Source organism: Oncorhynchus tshawytscha, linkage group LG31, assembly GCF_018296145.1.
Source record: "Oncorhynchus tshawytscha isolate Ot180627B linkage group LG31, Otsh_v2.0, whole genome shotgun sequence".
Lineage (NCBI taxonomy): Eukaryota > Metazoa > Chordata > Actinopteri > Salmoniformes > Salmonidae > Oncorhynchus > Oncorhynchus tshawytscha.
The window spans coordinates 12,948,011-12,963,720 of NC_056459.1; positions in this window are offsets into that span (position 1 = coordinate 12,948,011).

The following is a 15,710-nucleotide window of genomic DNA, read 5'->3' on the forward strand; positions in this document are numbered from 1 at the left end:
TCAGGCGCAGCTGGGAATTTTATTGACTGTTCATTTGCTCTTCGTTTAGGGATTCCCCTTGTTCCTGTAGATATGCCCTTCCCTGTGCACGCCCTAGATAGTTGACCATTAGGGTCACCGCTCCACTTGACATGGTTACGCGGGAGGGTCATAAGGAGAGAATGAGTCTCTTCCTTATTGATTCTCCTGCGTTTCCTGTGGTGCTGGGCTTACCCTGGTTGGCCCGTCATGACCCCACTATTTTGTGACAACAGAGTGCTGCGGCGCTGGACCATTTAGAGGATTTTACCTGCCGCTTCCGGGCAGTCTTCGACCATCCACCTGAGGGTAGAGCGGCAGGTGCATGTCTCTTCCATCTGAGACAGGGGACAAGGAGCGCCAAGGAGTTCGCCATGGATTTTCGGACCCTGGCCGCGGCGCGGGATGGAACGATAGGGCCCTGATCGACCACTACCACTGCAGTTTGCGGCCTGCAGGGACACCACCCTCACTTTCGACCCGCGGTGGACCTGTCCATTCGGCTGGATAACCTGCTGGCCACCCGCGGACGTCAAGATCGGGTTCTATCGGTTCCATCCCCAGCACCACCGCTCCGGTACCCATGGAGCTGGGAGGTGCTGTGCGTAGGGAGACTGGAGGAGGGTCCGGCTTGTGCACCATCTGTGGACGCAGGGGTCACACTGCCGGTCTGTGCCCGGTTGGTTCCTCTGGGGATCGAGGCAGCAGGCAGGGCGCTCTGGCGCCATCCCAGGTGAGCCGGCACCCTTCTTACCCAGAGCCCTCTGTTGCACACATGTTTTTGTATGTTTCTTTCCCTGAGTTTTCCCCGCATTCCCAGCATAAGGCGCTCGTCGATTCAGGCGCGGCAGGGAATTCAATCAATCCCTATCCCAGTCTGTTGTTCCCACATGCTTCAAGAGGGCCACCATTGTTCCTGTTCCCAAGAAAGCTAAGGTAACTGAGCTAAACGACTACCGCCCCGTAGCACTCACTTCCGTCATCATGAAGTGCTTTGAGAGACTAGTCAAGGACCATATCACCTCCACCCTACCTGACACCCTAGACCCACTCCAATTTGCTTACCGCCCAAATAGGTCCACAGACGATGCAATCTCAACCACACTGCACACTGCCCTAACCCATCTGGACAAGAGGAATACCTATGTGAGAATGCTGTTCATCGACTACAGCTCGGCATTTAACACCATAGTGCCCTCCAAGCTCGTCATCAAGCTCGAGACCCTGGGTCTCGACCCCGCCCTGTGCAACTGGGTACTGGACTTCCTGACGGGCCGCCCCCAGGTGGTGAGGGAAGGCAACAACATTTCCACCCCGCTGATCCTCAACACTGGGGCCCCACAAGGGTGCGTTCTGAGCCCTCTCCTGTACTCCCTGTTCACCCACGACTGCGTGGCTACGCACGCCTCCAACTCAATCATCAAGTTTGCAGACGACACAACAGTGGTAGGCTTGATTACCAACAACGACGAGACGGCCTACAGGGAGGAGGTGAGGGCCCTCGGAGTGTGGTGTCAGGAAAATAACCTCACACTCAACGTCAATAAAACTAAGGAGATGATTGTGGACTTCAGGAAACAGCAGAGGGAACACCCCCCTATCCACATTGATGGAACAGTAGTGGAGAGTGTAGTAAGTTTTAAGTTCCTCGGCGTACACATCACAGACAAACTGAATTGGTCCACCCACACAGACAGCATCGTGAAGAAGGCGCAGCAGCGCCTCTTCAACCTCAGGAGGCTGAAGAAATTCGGCTTGTCACCAAAAGCACTCACAAACTTCTACAGATGCACAATCGAGAGCATCCTGGCGGGCTGTATCACCGCCTGGTATGGCAACTGCTCCGCTCTCAACCGTAAGGCTCTCCAGAGGGTAGTGAGGTCTGCACAACGCATCACCGGGGGCAAACTACCTGCCCTCCAGGACACCTACACCACCCGATGTTACAGGAAGGCCATAAAGATCATCAAGGACATCAACCACCCGAGCCACTGCCTGTTCACCCCGCTATCATCCAGAAGGCGAGGTCAGTACAGGTGCATCAAAGCTGGGACCGAGAGACTGAAAAACAGCTTCTATCTCAAGGCCATCAGACTGTTAAACAGCCACCACTAACATTGAGTGGCTGCTGCCAACACACTGACTCAACTCCAGCCACTTTAATAATGGGAATTGATGGGAAATTATGTAAAATATATCACTAGCCACTTTAAACAATGCTACCTAATATAATGTTTACATACCCTACATTATTCATCTCATATGTATATGTATATACTGTACTCTATATCATCTACTGCATCTTTATGTAATACATGTATCACTAGCCACTTTAACTATGCCACTTTGTTTACATACTCATCTCATATGTATATACTGCACTCAATACCATCTACTGTATCTTGCCTATGCCACTCTGTACCATCACTCATTCATATATCTTTATGTACATACTCTTTATCCCCTTACACTTGTGTCTATAAGGTAGTAGTTTTGGAATTGTTAGCTATATTACTTGTTGGTTATTACTGCATTGTCGGAACTGGAAGCACAAGCATTTCGCTACACTCGCATTAACATCTGCTAACCATGTGTATGTGAGAAATCAAATTTGATTTGATTTGAATTTTATAGACAGATCGTTCACCTAGTTTAGGGATCCCCACTGTTCCCGTGGCTGTGCCCTTCCCCGTTCACGCCTTAGACAGTTGGCCATTAGGGTCAGGGTTGATTTAGGGAGGCCACCGCTCCTCTGGATATGGTGACGCAGGGGCTCACAAGGAGAGAATTAGTCTCTTCCTAGTCTCTTCCTCACTGACTCTCCTGCGTTTCCCGTGGTGCTAGGCCTACCGTTAGCTTGTCATGACCCCACTGTTTCTTGGCAATGGATGGCTCTCACGGGATGGTCGCGAGTGTGCTCGGGGAGTTGTTTAGGGTTTCCATGGTGCTACTACGGTGGAAAGTCCAGACCAGGTCTCCACCGTGCGCATTCCCCCTGAATTTGCCGATTTGGCTCTCGACTTCTCCAAAAGAAGGCGACTCAGGCGCCTTACCACCCCATTGACGGGGCGATTGTGGGATAAATCTCCTGGTAGACGCTGCACTTCCCAGAAGTCACGTGTATCCCCTCTCACAGGAGGAGACGGATGCTATGGAAACATATGTCTCCGAATCCCTGCGTCAGTGGTACATTCGGTCACCCACCTCCTTGAGTTTCTTTTTTGTGAAGAAGAAGTTGGGAGGTCTGCGCCCGTGTATTGACTACCGAGGCCTAAATCAGATCACGGTGAGGTACAGTTACGCGCTACCTCTTATCAACTCGGCGATTGAGTCTATGCACGGGGCGCGCTTCTTTACCAAACTAGATTTCAGAAGTGCTATCAACCTGGTGTGTATCCGGGAAGGAGACGAGTGGAAGACGGCATTCAGTATGACCTCAGGGCATTATGAGTACCTTGTCATGTCGTATGGGTTGATGAATGCTCCATCAGTCTTCCAAGCCATTGTAGACGAGATTTTCAAGGACCTTCACGGGCAGGGTGTAGTGGTGTATATTGATGACATTCTGATATACTCCGTTACACGCGCCGAGCATGTGTCCCTGGTGCGCAGGGTGCTTGGTTGACTGTTGGAGCATGACCTGTACGTCAAGGCTGAGAAATGCCTGTTCTTCCAGCGGTCCGTCTCCTTCCTAGGGTACAGCATTTCCACGTCAGGGGTGGGGATGGAGAGTGACCGCATTTTAGCCGTGCGTAATTGGCCGACTCCCACCATGGTAAAGGAAGTGCAGCAGTTCCTAGGGTTTTCCCATTACCACCGGAGGTTTATCCGGGGTTTTGGTCAGATAGCGGTTCCCATTACCTCACTGCTGAAGGGGAGCATTTGCAGTGGTCGGCTGAGGCGGACAGGGCTTTTGGTCACCTGAGGGCTCTGTTTACCTCGGCTCCCGTGCTGGCCCATCCGGATCCCTCTTTGGCGTTCATAGTGGAGGTGGACGCGTCCTTGGCTGGGATTGGAGCTGTGCTTTCTCAGCGCTCTGGTACGCCACCGAAGCTCCGCCCCTGTGCCTTCTTCTCGAAGAAGCTCAGCCCGGCGGAGCGAAACTATGACGTGGCTCTGAAGGCATGGAGACATTGGCTTGAGGTGGCTAAACACCCTTTTCTCATCTGGACTGACCACCGCAATCTGGAGTACATCCGGGCAGCGAGGAGAATGAACCCTCGCCAGGCAAGGTGGGCCATGTATTTCACCCGTTTTGTTTTTTTCTCTTTCCTAAAGACCAGGTTCCCAAAACATGAAAGCAGACGCACTGTCCCGCCTGTATGACACAGAGGAGCGGCCCATGAATCCCCACTCCCATACTCCCGGCATCCTGCCTGGTGGCGCCGGTAGTGTGGGAGCTGGACACGGACATTGAGCAGGTGTTACGAGCAGAGCCCGCTCCCCTCCAGTGTCCCGCTGGGCGTCTGTACATTCCGTCTGCTGTCCGTGACCAGTTGATCTATTGGGCCCACACGTCACTCTCCTCTGGTCATCCTGGGATTGGTCAGATGGTGCGCTGTTTGGTTGGGAAATACTGGTGGCCTACCTTGGCCAAGGGCATGAGGGTTTATGTTTCCTCCTGCTCGGTGTGTGCCCAGAGTAAGGCTCCAAGGCACCTGCCTAGAGGGAAGCTACACCCCTTACCCATTCCACAGCGGCCTTGGTCGCACCTCTCGGTGGATTTTTTTACCGACCTGCCCCCCTCACAGGGCAACACCACGATCCTGGTCGTTGTGGATCGGTTCGCTAAGTCCTGCCGTCTCCTCTCTCTGCCCGGTCTCCCTATGGCCCTACAGACTGCGAAGGCCTTGTTTACGCACGTCTTCCGGCACTACGGTTTGCCTGAGGATATAGTGTCTGATCGAGGTCCCCAGTTCACTTCGAGGGTCTGGAAGACATTCATGGAACGTCTGGGGGTCTCGATCAGCCTTACCTCAGGGTTTCATCCCGAGAGTAATGGGCAGGTGGAGAGAGTGAACCAGGATGTGGGAAGGTTTCTGCGGTCGTATTGCCAGGATCGGCCGGGAGAGTGGGCAGCGTTCATGCCCTGGGCCGAGATAGCTCAGAACTCGCTCCGCCACTCCTCCACTAACCTCTCCCCCTTCCAGTGCGTACTGGGGTACCAGCCAGTTCTGGCGCCTTGGCATTAGAGTCTGACCGAGGCTCCTGCGGTGGACGAATGGTCCAGCGGGCCATGCTGCACCAGAAAGCCAGCGCAGACTGTCACCGCAGTGAGTCTGGCTCTCGACTCAGAACCTGCCCCTCCTCCTGCCCTGCCGGAAGCTGGGTCCGCGGTTTGTGGGGCCATAAAGTCCTGAGGAGAGTGAACAAGGTTTGTTATAGGTTACAGCTTCCCCCTGATTACCGTATTAACCGCTCGTTCCATGTGTCTCTCCTCAGGCCGTTGGTGGTTGGCCCGCTCCAGGAGTCTGAGGTGCGGGAGGTTCCTCCACCCCCTCTGGACATCGAGGGGGCCCCGGCGTACTCCGTTCACTCTATCCTAGATTCGAGGCATCAGGCGAGGGGCCTTCAGTACCTCGTGGAGTGGGAGGGGTACGGACTGGAGGAGAGGTGTTGGACCCTTCAATGCTGTGGGAGTTCTACCATCTCCACCCGGATCGCCCAGCACCTCACCCTCCGGGTTGTCCCCGAGGCCGGCATCGCCGCGCGTCAAGTGGGGGGTACTGTCACGACTTCCGCCGCATGGCAGTCGGCGTCGCCGGTCTTCTAGCCATCATCGATCCACTTTTCATTTTCCATGCGTTTTGTCTTGTTTTTCGTCGTCACATCTGGTTTCAATTCCCTCAATCATTTGTTGTGTATTTAACCCTCTGTTCCCCCATGTCTTTGAGTGGGATTGCTTATTGTAAGTGCTTGTGCACGTGCTGTTTGCTGCAGGTTTTTATATTTTATAGATTGGAGAACACATTGAGAGGGTTCTTAGACCATTCCTTCATTCAGAATCTTTCCATTTCCCGGATATCCTTTGTCTGCACTTATGGACTGCCCTCTTCAATTCAAACCACGGGTTTTCAAAGGGGTATAAGTCCGGAGACTGAGATTGTTTATTTTGTGGTCACTTGCTGCCAAGTTTTAGTCCCCTGGCAGAGGAAACCGGGTTTTTGGCTAACATGTCCTGGTAAATGGTCAAGTTAATGATGCCATTGACCTTAACAAGGGCCCCAGGACCAGTGGACGTAAGTAGTCCCATAACATCAAAGATCCACCACCATGTTTTCTCACAAGACAACTTCTGCCTGTTGCGTGCAAACAGTTTGGGCTACAAACTAATATGACCCCACCATAGAAAGGTGAGACTCCCATGAACACGTACATGCTGGTTCTTTGGTTATACGATGCCAGCAAAGCCCACAGTACTCATCTGAAGGTAACCCAGTATCAGTTTAAAAAATGAAACGTAGTATGGAAGTACATTATTGCAAAGAAATGGGTTAAATATGGGTAAAAAGAAATCCTTAGACTCTAGGTGGTTAATCAACCCTTAATCCAATATATTTGTCCATTTCTACCCAACAGAGTGCTACCCTACAGAGTGCTGTTGAGGCTACTGTCGACCTTAATTGCAAAACAGTATGTTTTAATCAATTATTTGGTGACGTGAATATACAGTATTTAGTATAATTTTATACTATATTTAGTATATCAATAATACATATATTTTTTAGATTTCACTTTTTATTTTTATGAAACTCACTGAGGATGGTCCTCCTCTTCCTCCTCTGAAGGAGCCTCCACTGTTAGTACCAAAAAAGGGTTATTTGTTTCTCTCCGTAGGGAACCCTTTGGATTATATATTTTAAATGGTTCTACAGTGCATTCAGAAAGTATTCAGACCCCTTCACATTTTCCACAGTTTGTTATGTTACAGCCTTCTTCTAAAATTGATTAAATTGTTTTTTCCACTCATCAATCTACACACAACACCTCAATTAGGTCAGGTGGAAATGTCTGACAGATCTCAACTCATTTAAAGGAGGAAATCGCCATCGCGCGAGCTCGCTGCTTTCTAATCCAGACGTTCTGTGCGTCCATGAACCCACCGAATCTGTTACCTTTCATCTGAACTATCTGTTGCGATCGGGAAAGCGGGCCATCAGTTATTGTTTATAGTTATTACCGCGGAGCGCGGCTTGGAGCGGACGCTTCAAACCTATTGTGTATTGTAAATGGACAATGATCACGGCCCAACAGATCATCACAGGCCAATTATGCCTTCGATATACGGTTAATATGTCATGAAATTACATGTACATATGAGGACAAACTTGAAAGGGTGAAATATGAAACGTCATTGTTTTCTGAACTGATCATTTCTGATATCAAACTGATGGGGATTATATTGAATAACCGATCACTGATTAAATTATTTGTATTATTCTTCTCATGATTATGATGAATAGTTACGTGCCTAAATGACTCAATGATGATTCCTATTGACTTCTTATTGAACTGAATTGCTGAATCACCTAATTATGTTGTTAATAATGAGAATGATTGTTATGATTTGATCTTTGTGATTTTGAATTTGATTGATGCATGTTATTCTGTTTCCTTTGTTATGCTGCACAAACTACCCAGTAAATGGGGTGGGGCGGCAGTGTAGCCTAGTGGTTAGAGCATTGGACCAGTAACCGGAAGGTTGAAAGTTCAAATCCCTGAGCTGACAAGGTACAAAATCTGTCGTTCTGCCCTTGAACAGGCAGTTAACTGTCGTTCTGCCCTTGAACAGGCAGTTAACCCACTGTTCCTAGGCCGTTATTGAAAATAAGAATTTGTTCTTAACTGACTTGCCTGATAAAATAAATAAATACCACTTTATGGTTAAAGGAATTCCTGCCTCAGTCTCATCCACCTAACCTGAGATCACCTGTTCACCTTCACTGTCAGTCATCCCACCTGTCCAGCTACCCTCACAGATTCCACTAATCTTTCACTACTGTTCAAAAGTTTGGGGTCACTTAGAAATGTCCTTGTTTTTTAAAGAAAATCACATTTTTTGTCCATTAAAATAACATCAAATTGATCGGAAATACAGTGTAGACATTATTAAGGTTGTACATTTATATTGTAGTTGGAAACGTCTGATTTTTTTATGGAATTTATGGCATAGGCGTACAGAGGCCCATTATCAGAAATTATCCCTCCTGTGTCCCTCCTGTGTTCCAATGCACGTTGTGTTAGCTTGTGTCCTTTGCAATTATGTTAGCACAGCTGAAAACTGTTTTTCTGATTTAAAAAAGCCTTAAAACTGGCCTTCTTTAGACCAGTTGAGTATCTGGAGCATCAGCATTTGTGGGCTCGATTACAGGCTCAAAGTGTCCAGAAACAAAGAACTTTCTCCTGAAACTAGTCAGTCTATTCTTGTTCTGAGAAATGAAGGCTATTCCATGCGAGAAATTGCCAAGAAACTGAAGATCTCATTCAACTCTGTGTACTACTCTAACCAGTGTGTGTACAAACTGGCTCTAACCAGAATAGAAAGAGGAGTGGTTGGCCTCGCTGCACAACTGAGCAAGAAGACAAGTACATTAGAGAGTCTAGTTTGAGAAACAGACGCCTCACAAGTCCTCAACTGGCAGCTTCATTAAATAGTACCCGCAACACACCAGTCTCATCGTCAACAGTGAAGAGGCGACTCCGAGATGCTGGCCTTCTAGGCAGAGTTGCAAAGAAAAAGCCATATCTCAGACTGGCCAATGAAAATAAAAGATTAAGATGGGCAAAAGAACACAGACACTGGACAGAGGAACTCTGCCTAGAAGGCCAGCATTCCAGAGTCGCCTCTTCACTGTTGACATTGAGACTGGTGTTTTATAAAATTTATTTACATGTATGTAAATAATATTTGTAATTAATGGGTAGAATGTATGTATAAGCATGTATAAACTGTCTTCGGTGGCTGGAAAGTATCTTTGCAAACATTTTACGTTGTGTATAGCATAATGTCAATTGTTAATCTTTTCTGCAAATTAAATTGTTTGACAATATATTTTCTAAGCGCATACATGCATAAACTACTGTGTACGTTACGTGATCATATCAAGGATTCTAGTCTCCAAAGTGCCCTTTTCGGTGATTGTATAATTTCCCCCAAAATATAGCTTGTTTTTTTGTATAAATGTTTTGTCATTGTTTATTCTGAACCCACTGCCCGCAAGTCGTCATTAAAATCTCACCTATGTTTCAGAACCAAAAAGTTGACCGTCTTGATTGCTGACCAATGACCAGTCATCAACATTCGCGCGCAAAGGCCATAGGGATTCTGAATAGCACTAACCTATCCAGATTAGAGACCAGAATTAACTTGTTTTATTTCCTCCAGTTGTGCCTGGCAAAAACAGACTAGGTCTACGATTACCATCCAAGTAAAAATACAGTTTAGCAATCTACTACTACTACCGACTCATCTTTGCCAAAACAATAGGCTACCTGGCGATTTGATTGATCATTTTTATATTTTAGATAGACCTAGTTTGGGTGGCTACTGGTTATAAACTGAGTTTACAAAACATTAAGAACACCTGCTCTTTCCTGACGGACTGACCAGGTGTATCCAGGTGAAAGCTATGCTCACTTATTGTTGCCACTTGTTAAATCCACTTCAATCAGTGTAGATGAAGGAGAGGAGACAGGTTAACGAATCATTTCTAAGCTTTGAGACAATTGAGACATGGATTGTGTATGTGTGCCATTCAGAGGGTTAATGGGCAAGACAAAAGATTTAAGTGTCTTTCAACAGGGTATCGTTAGTAGGTGCCAGGCGCACCGATTTGTGTCAAGAACCGCAATGCTGCTGGGTTTTTCCACGCTTAACAGATTCCCATGTGTATCAAGAATGGTCCACCACGGAATTGACACCCAGCCAACTTGACACAACTGTGGGAGGCATTGGAGTCTACATGAGCCAGCATCCCTGTGGAACACTTTCAAAAAGTGGGTGGAGGGAAACTCAATATTAGCAAGGTGTTCTTAATGTTCTTAGTGTTTCTACAGTCAGTGTATGTCTAAAGATAGGCAGCTGTAACATCGCACTGCCTTCAATATTATGGGATGAAGATGTAACATATTCTGGCCAATTTTTTACGATATTTGTGAAGAAGAACAAGGCTACCCGGCTGGCAACGAGCACTCTACAGGCAGACCTGTGATGGCATGGGTGCAGACAGAACATGCTTTCCATCCAATCCTGCAACCTCTGCTACAGAGGCCGTATAATTTTGCTTGCTCTGGACTCCAGAGAAGTGCCATGATATATCCCTTTGTTGATATTGGCCACTAACGTGAATGACTTTCAGCTCCAAATGCAGGTGTCAAACGCAGTTTATTTCTGTAGCCTATCTTGCATTTTGAAAATGCATCACCGTTTGTGGCTATAATGACAGGCTACATTTTCTCAGCGATTGTGCTTGTATGTTTGTGTGTGCACATGTGCATGTGTGTGCACATGTGCATGAATGTGCATGAGTTCGCACGTTTTGTACCATTCTTTTTTGGGGATCGTGGATCAAACAGTTTGAAAACTACTGGGATACATGGTAATGGTAACAAATGGAGTTGGGTTGGATATAGTAATAGTAAGTTACAGTATTTCTTACAATCTTGGTCGTTGTTTAGTGCTGCATTTATTACAGTTCAAAATAGTTCAGCAAAATACTTGACTCATCAGATTGTGCTGCTTTCCCCTCTTCCTTGTGTGTGTATGGGGGGTGCTCTTTTATTAGTTTGAGCATATGCCCCCCAAAAGGTCTGTGCACAGCCCTATACTACCCAATGACTACCTCACTAGCAGTTGGATTAGCCATCCTAAGTAAAAGAGGCCATAGACAGGTATACTGTACATCTTCATGGTGATTTCAACTGCCTACAACTGAAACCCATTCAATGAGTTTAAATAAAACAACTGGTTAACCATTAAACCAGGGCAGAACTTTGACCTTGTGTGAATGATCATACGATCACGCTTGTGTGATGTTGGTGATAAAATACCTGAAAGCCAGGCCAAAGGAGGAGGAAGTGTACACAGGGGCATGAGTCTTACCAGTAAGGAAGCATTAGGCCGCCACACACACAGGTTCACACTGCACTTAGCCCAGATCTAAGCGAGTTCTTAGGAACAGTTTTACAGGGCTTGCCAATCAGAGAGTTCCATTGTCACCTAATTTTAATATTCAATAAGCTTAGTCCTGGGTTAAGGACATGCAATTTGAACCCAGGTGATTGAATAAAATAAAACCCTTTAAGCACTGTTTAGTTTTTAGATTGCTGTGAAATACATCATTTTAGTTTGTTTGTTTCATATGGTTTGAATTATTATATATTTTTTACAATTTCATTTAGAAAGACAGTAGCATAGTTATAACATTCTGGTCATTAGCAGCCAGCCACTGAGTCATGGATGGTGCAGACTGATCCATATTTTGACCCGAGATGTGTAAAACTGTGTCTCTCATTGGCGCCATTGTCACGCCCTGACCATAGAGAGCCCTTGTTTCTCTATGGTGTAGTAGGTCAGGGCGTGACGAGGTGTTCTAGTTTAAAATTTCTATGTTGGTGTTTTGGTTTGGTTCCTAACTAGAGGCAGCTGGTAATCGTTGCCTCTAATTGGGGATCATATTTAAGTAGCTATTTTTCCCACCTGTGTTTGTGGGATATTATTTTGTGTTTGTGCATGTGCACCACTTAGTCACGTTTTGTTGTTTGTTTATTGTTTTGCTTAAGTTTAACTTTATAATAAAGATGTGGAACTCTTGGTCCAGTTCTATAAGGAGAGTCAGAGATTAGTCTACCATTTCTTTACAAGCAGCCTATGTCTCACAGCTAGCGAGACTAATAATATTATTTATTATACAGTAGGTACAGTTTAAAATAAGAAACAGGTTCATTTCATCTTGTGGTACACAATGCAAGCCTCAGGCCACCAACTAATCTCTGAGCAGGAATGATATGTAACTGTCCAGTGCGTGACATCCCTGACCACTCATTAATAGCAAGTGCAATAAAACATACACTACCGTTCAAAAGTGTCGTGTCTTTGGCTATGACAGATTAAGTGATATGACATGCTATTCTATAAAATAATTTCTCTGTAATTAATATTACCTGATTAAGCTAATCAGGTAGATAAATAACTCGAAAGTCGGGGCACCACAAAATAATGTTTATAGAGCTGTTATCTTCCAAATAAACTCTTAAAGACCTCGTAATCTTTTACATCAATAGCAGTCAATATTAATCATCACCTTATTTCAGTCTCATCTGAACATCGTAGAATTCTTGAAATCTTCACGAACCCTGGCTAACAAGTTGAATCAGCAATACAAACTTTGGTGTAATTATTTATTTACTAAATACCTAAATAATCACACAGAATTACATCAACACAGAATGGATATTATGTCATACAGAATACGTCCCTGGTGGACGGAGCCGACATGATGGCTGGTTACACAAAGGAAAGGGGGTTGGGTTTGAGTGAAAGAGCAGGAAGACTGAGGGACAAAGGGAGAAGCTATGCTATCGTAAATACAGTATCTTATGCATACTAAATTACCGCTCATTTCAAAAAGGAGAATGCAATAAATATTCACTCTGGCATTTCGATCGTCACCTTCACATTGAATCACGATACTAATTTCGTTAGGTTATTATCTAAACCCTTTTAACGTAGGACTGTCGTCCACACGTCGTCAGAACAGAAAGTACTATTTTCGTAAAGGGCTTATATAGTGGAGGGAGAGAAGGGTGTTTCATAGTTTATAACCAATATCCCTTCACAGGGGTGGGCCACTGATTGAGCAGAGCTTTAACCTTATGAAAACCCAATTCTCTCATTTGGAAGCTAAAATTACATTTAATCTTTTCACAAATAGTTTCAAATGTAAACATTTAAATTGCACAACAATTCCATGTGAATCTGATAACTATAATGTGTAGACTTTCCAAGATACAGTTTATGTCATCCTATCATTAATAAGAATGTCTCAGATGGCAACTGAACTGACATTATATTCATTAAGTCCCAACGCATATTTTCAACTGGTTGGATTCCCGAAATATGTTTCCTTTCGCCCCACCTTTTGATCTTCCCAGACTCTATATGTTTAACAAAGGCTCTTCAAGAGTCCTTCTGTAGAGTCAAGAGAGAGAGACAGGGAAGGGAGAAAGGTATTTATCGGGGGGGTCACTTGGAAAAGTTTGGGGTCACTTGGAAATGTCCTTTTTTTGGCCATTAAAATGACATCAAATTTATTCGAAATACAGTGTAGACATTGTAAATGAATATTGTAGCTGGAAACGGATGATTTTTATGGAATATCTACTAGGCGTACAGAGGCCCATTATCAGCAACCATCACTCCTGTGTTCCAATGGCACGTTGTGTTAGCTAATCCAAGTTTATCATTTTAAAAGGCTATTTGATCATTAGAAAACACTATTGCAATTATGTTAGCACAGCTGAAAACTGTCGTCCTGATTAAAGAAGCAATAAAACTGGCCTTATTTAGACTAGTTGAGTATCTGGAGCATCAGCATTTGTGGTTTCGATTACGGGCTCAAAATGGTCAGAAACAAAAATGTACTTCTGAAACTCGTCAGTCTATTCTTGTTCTGAGAAATGAAGGCTATTCCATTTGGGAAATTGCCAAGAAACTGAAGATCTTGTACAATGCTGTGTACTACTCACTTCACAGAACAGCGCAAATTCGCTCTAACCAAAATAGAAAGAGGAGTGGGTGGCGCCGCTGCACAACTGAGCAAGAGGACAAGTACATTAGAGTGTCTAGACTGAGAACCACACGCCTCACAAGTCTTCAACTGGCAGCTTCATTAAATAGTACCCGCCAAACACCAGTCTCAACATCAACATTGAAGAGGTGGCTCCGGGATGCTGGATTTATAGGTAGAGTTGCAATGAAAAAGCCATATCTCAGACTGGCCAATAAAAATAATAGATTAAGATGGGCAAAAGAACACAGACACTGGGCAGGGAAAGATTGGAAAAAGTGTTATGGACAGACGAATTTAAGTTTGAGGTTTTTGGATCACAAAGAGCAACATTTGCGAGACGCAGAAAAAATGAAAAGATTCAAAGTCTCTTGCAATTTTAATATTGACCTGTTAAAACTTCTTTGGGATGGGGGCAGTATTTTCACGTCCGGATGAAAAGCGTGCCAGAGTAAACTGTCTGCTAGTCAGGCCCAGAAGCTAGGATATGCATATAATTAGTAGATTTTGATAGAAAACAGTCTGAAATTTCTAAAACTGTTCGACCGATGTCTGTGAGTATAACAGAAATCATATGGCAGGCGAAAACCTGAGAAAAATCCAACCAGGAAGTGGGAAATCTGAGGTTTGTAGTTTTTCAAGTGATTGCCTATCCAATATCCAGTGTAAATGGGGTCAGATTGCACTTCCTACGGCTTCCAGTAGATGTCAACAGTCTTTAGAAAGTTGTTTCAGGCTTCTATTGTGAAAGGGGAGTGAATAACAGCTGTTTCAACAAGTGTTCAGCCTGAAAGCCATTAGTTGTGTCTCGCGCGTAGCCTTGAGCGCGACGGTCATTCTCTTTTCTTTCTAATGACAACGGAATTGTCCGGTTGGAATATTATTGAAGATTTATGATAAAAACATCCTAAAGATTGATTATATACATCGTTTGACATGTTTCTACGAACTTTAATGGAACTTCTTTGACTTTTTCTGGACTTAGAGCCCACGCTTTGTGCATTTGGATTAGTGAGCTAAACGCGCGAACAAAAAGGAGGTATTTGGACATAAATTATGGACTTTATCGAACAAAATGAACATTTATTGTGGAACTGGGATTCCTGGGAGTGCATTCCGATGAAGATCATCAAAGGAAAGGGAATATTTATAACGCTATTTCTGACTTTTGTTGACTCCACAACTTGGAGGGTATCTGTTTGGCTTGTTTTGGTGGCTGAGCGCTGTACTCAGATTATCGCATGGTGTGCTTTCGCTGTAAAGCTTTTTTGAAATCTGACACAGCAGTTGCTTTAAGGAGAAGTCATAATCCTATGTATAACATGTGTATCTTTCATCAAAGTTTATGATGAGTATTTCTGTAAATTGATGTGGCTCTCTGCAAATTCACCGGATGTTTTGGAGGCAAAACATTACTGAACATAACACGCCAATATAAACTGAGATTTTTGGATATAAATATGAACTTTATCGAACAAAACATACATGTATTGTGTAACATGAAGTCCTATGAGTGCCATCTGATGAATATCATCAAAGGTTAGTGATTCATTTTATCTCTATTTCTGCTTTTTGTGACTCCTCTCTTTGGCTGGAAAATGTCTGTATGTTTTTTTGTGACTAGGCGCTGACCTAACATAATCGTATGGTATGCTTTCGCCGTGAAGCCTTTTTGAAATCGGACACTGTGGTTGGATTAACAAGAAGTTTATCTTTAAAATGGTGTATAATACTTGTATGTTTGAGGGATTTTAATTATGAGATTTCTGTTGTTTTGAATTTGGCGCCCTGCAATTTCACTGGCTGTTGTCAAATCAATCCCGTTAACGGGATTTGATCCCTAAGAAAGCCGTCGATCTTCTCTTTTCAAACCCTCGAGCCAAGATTGGTAATTTACTTGCATTA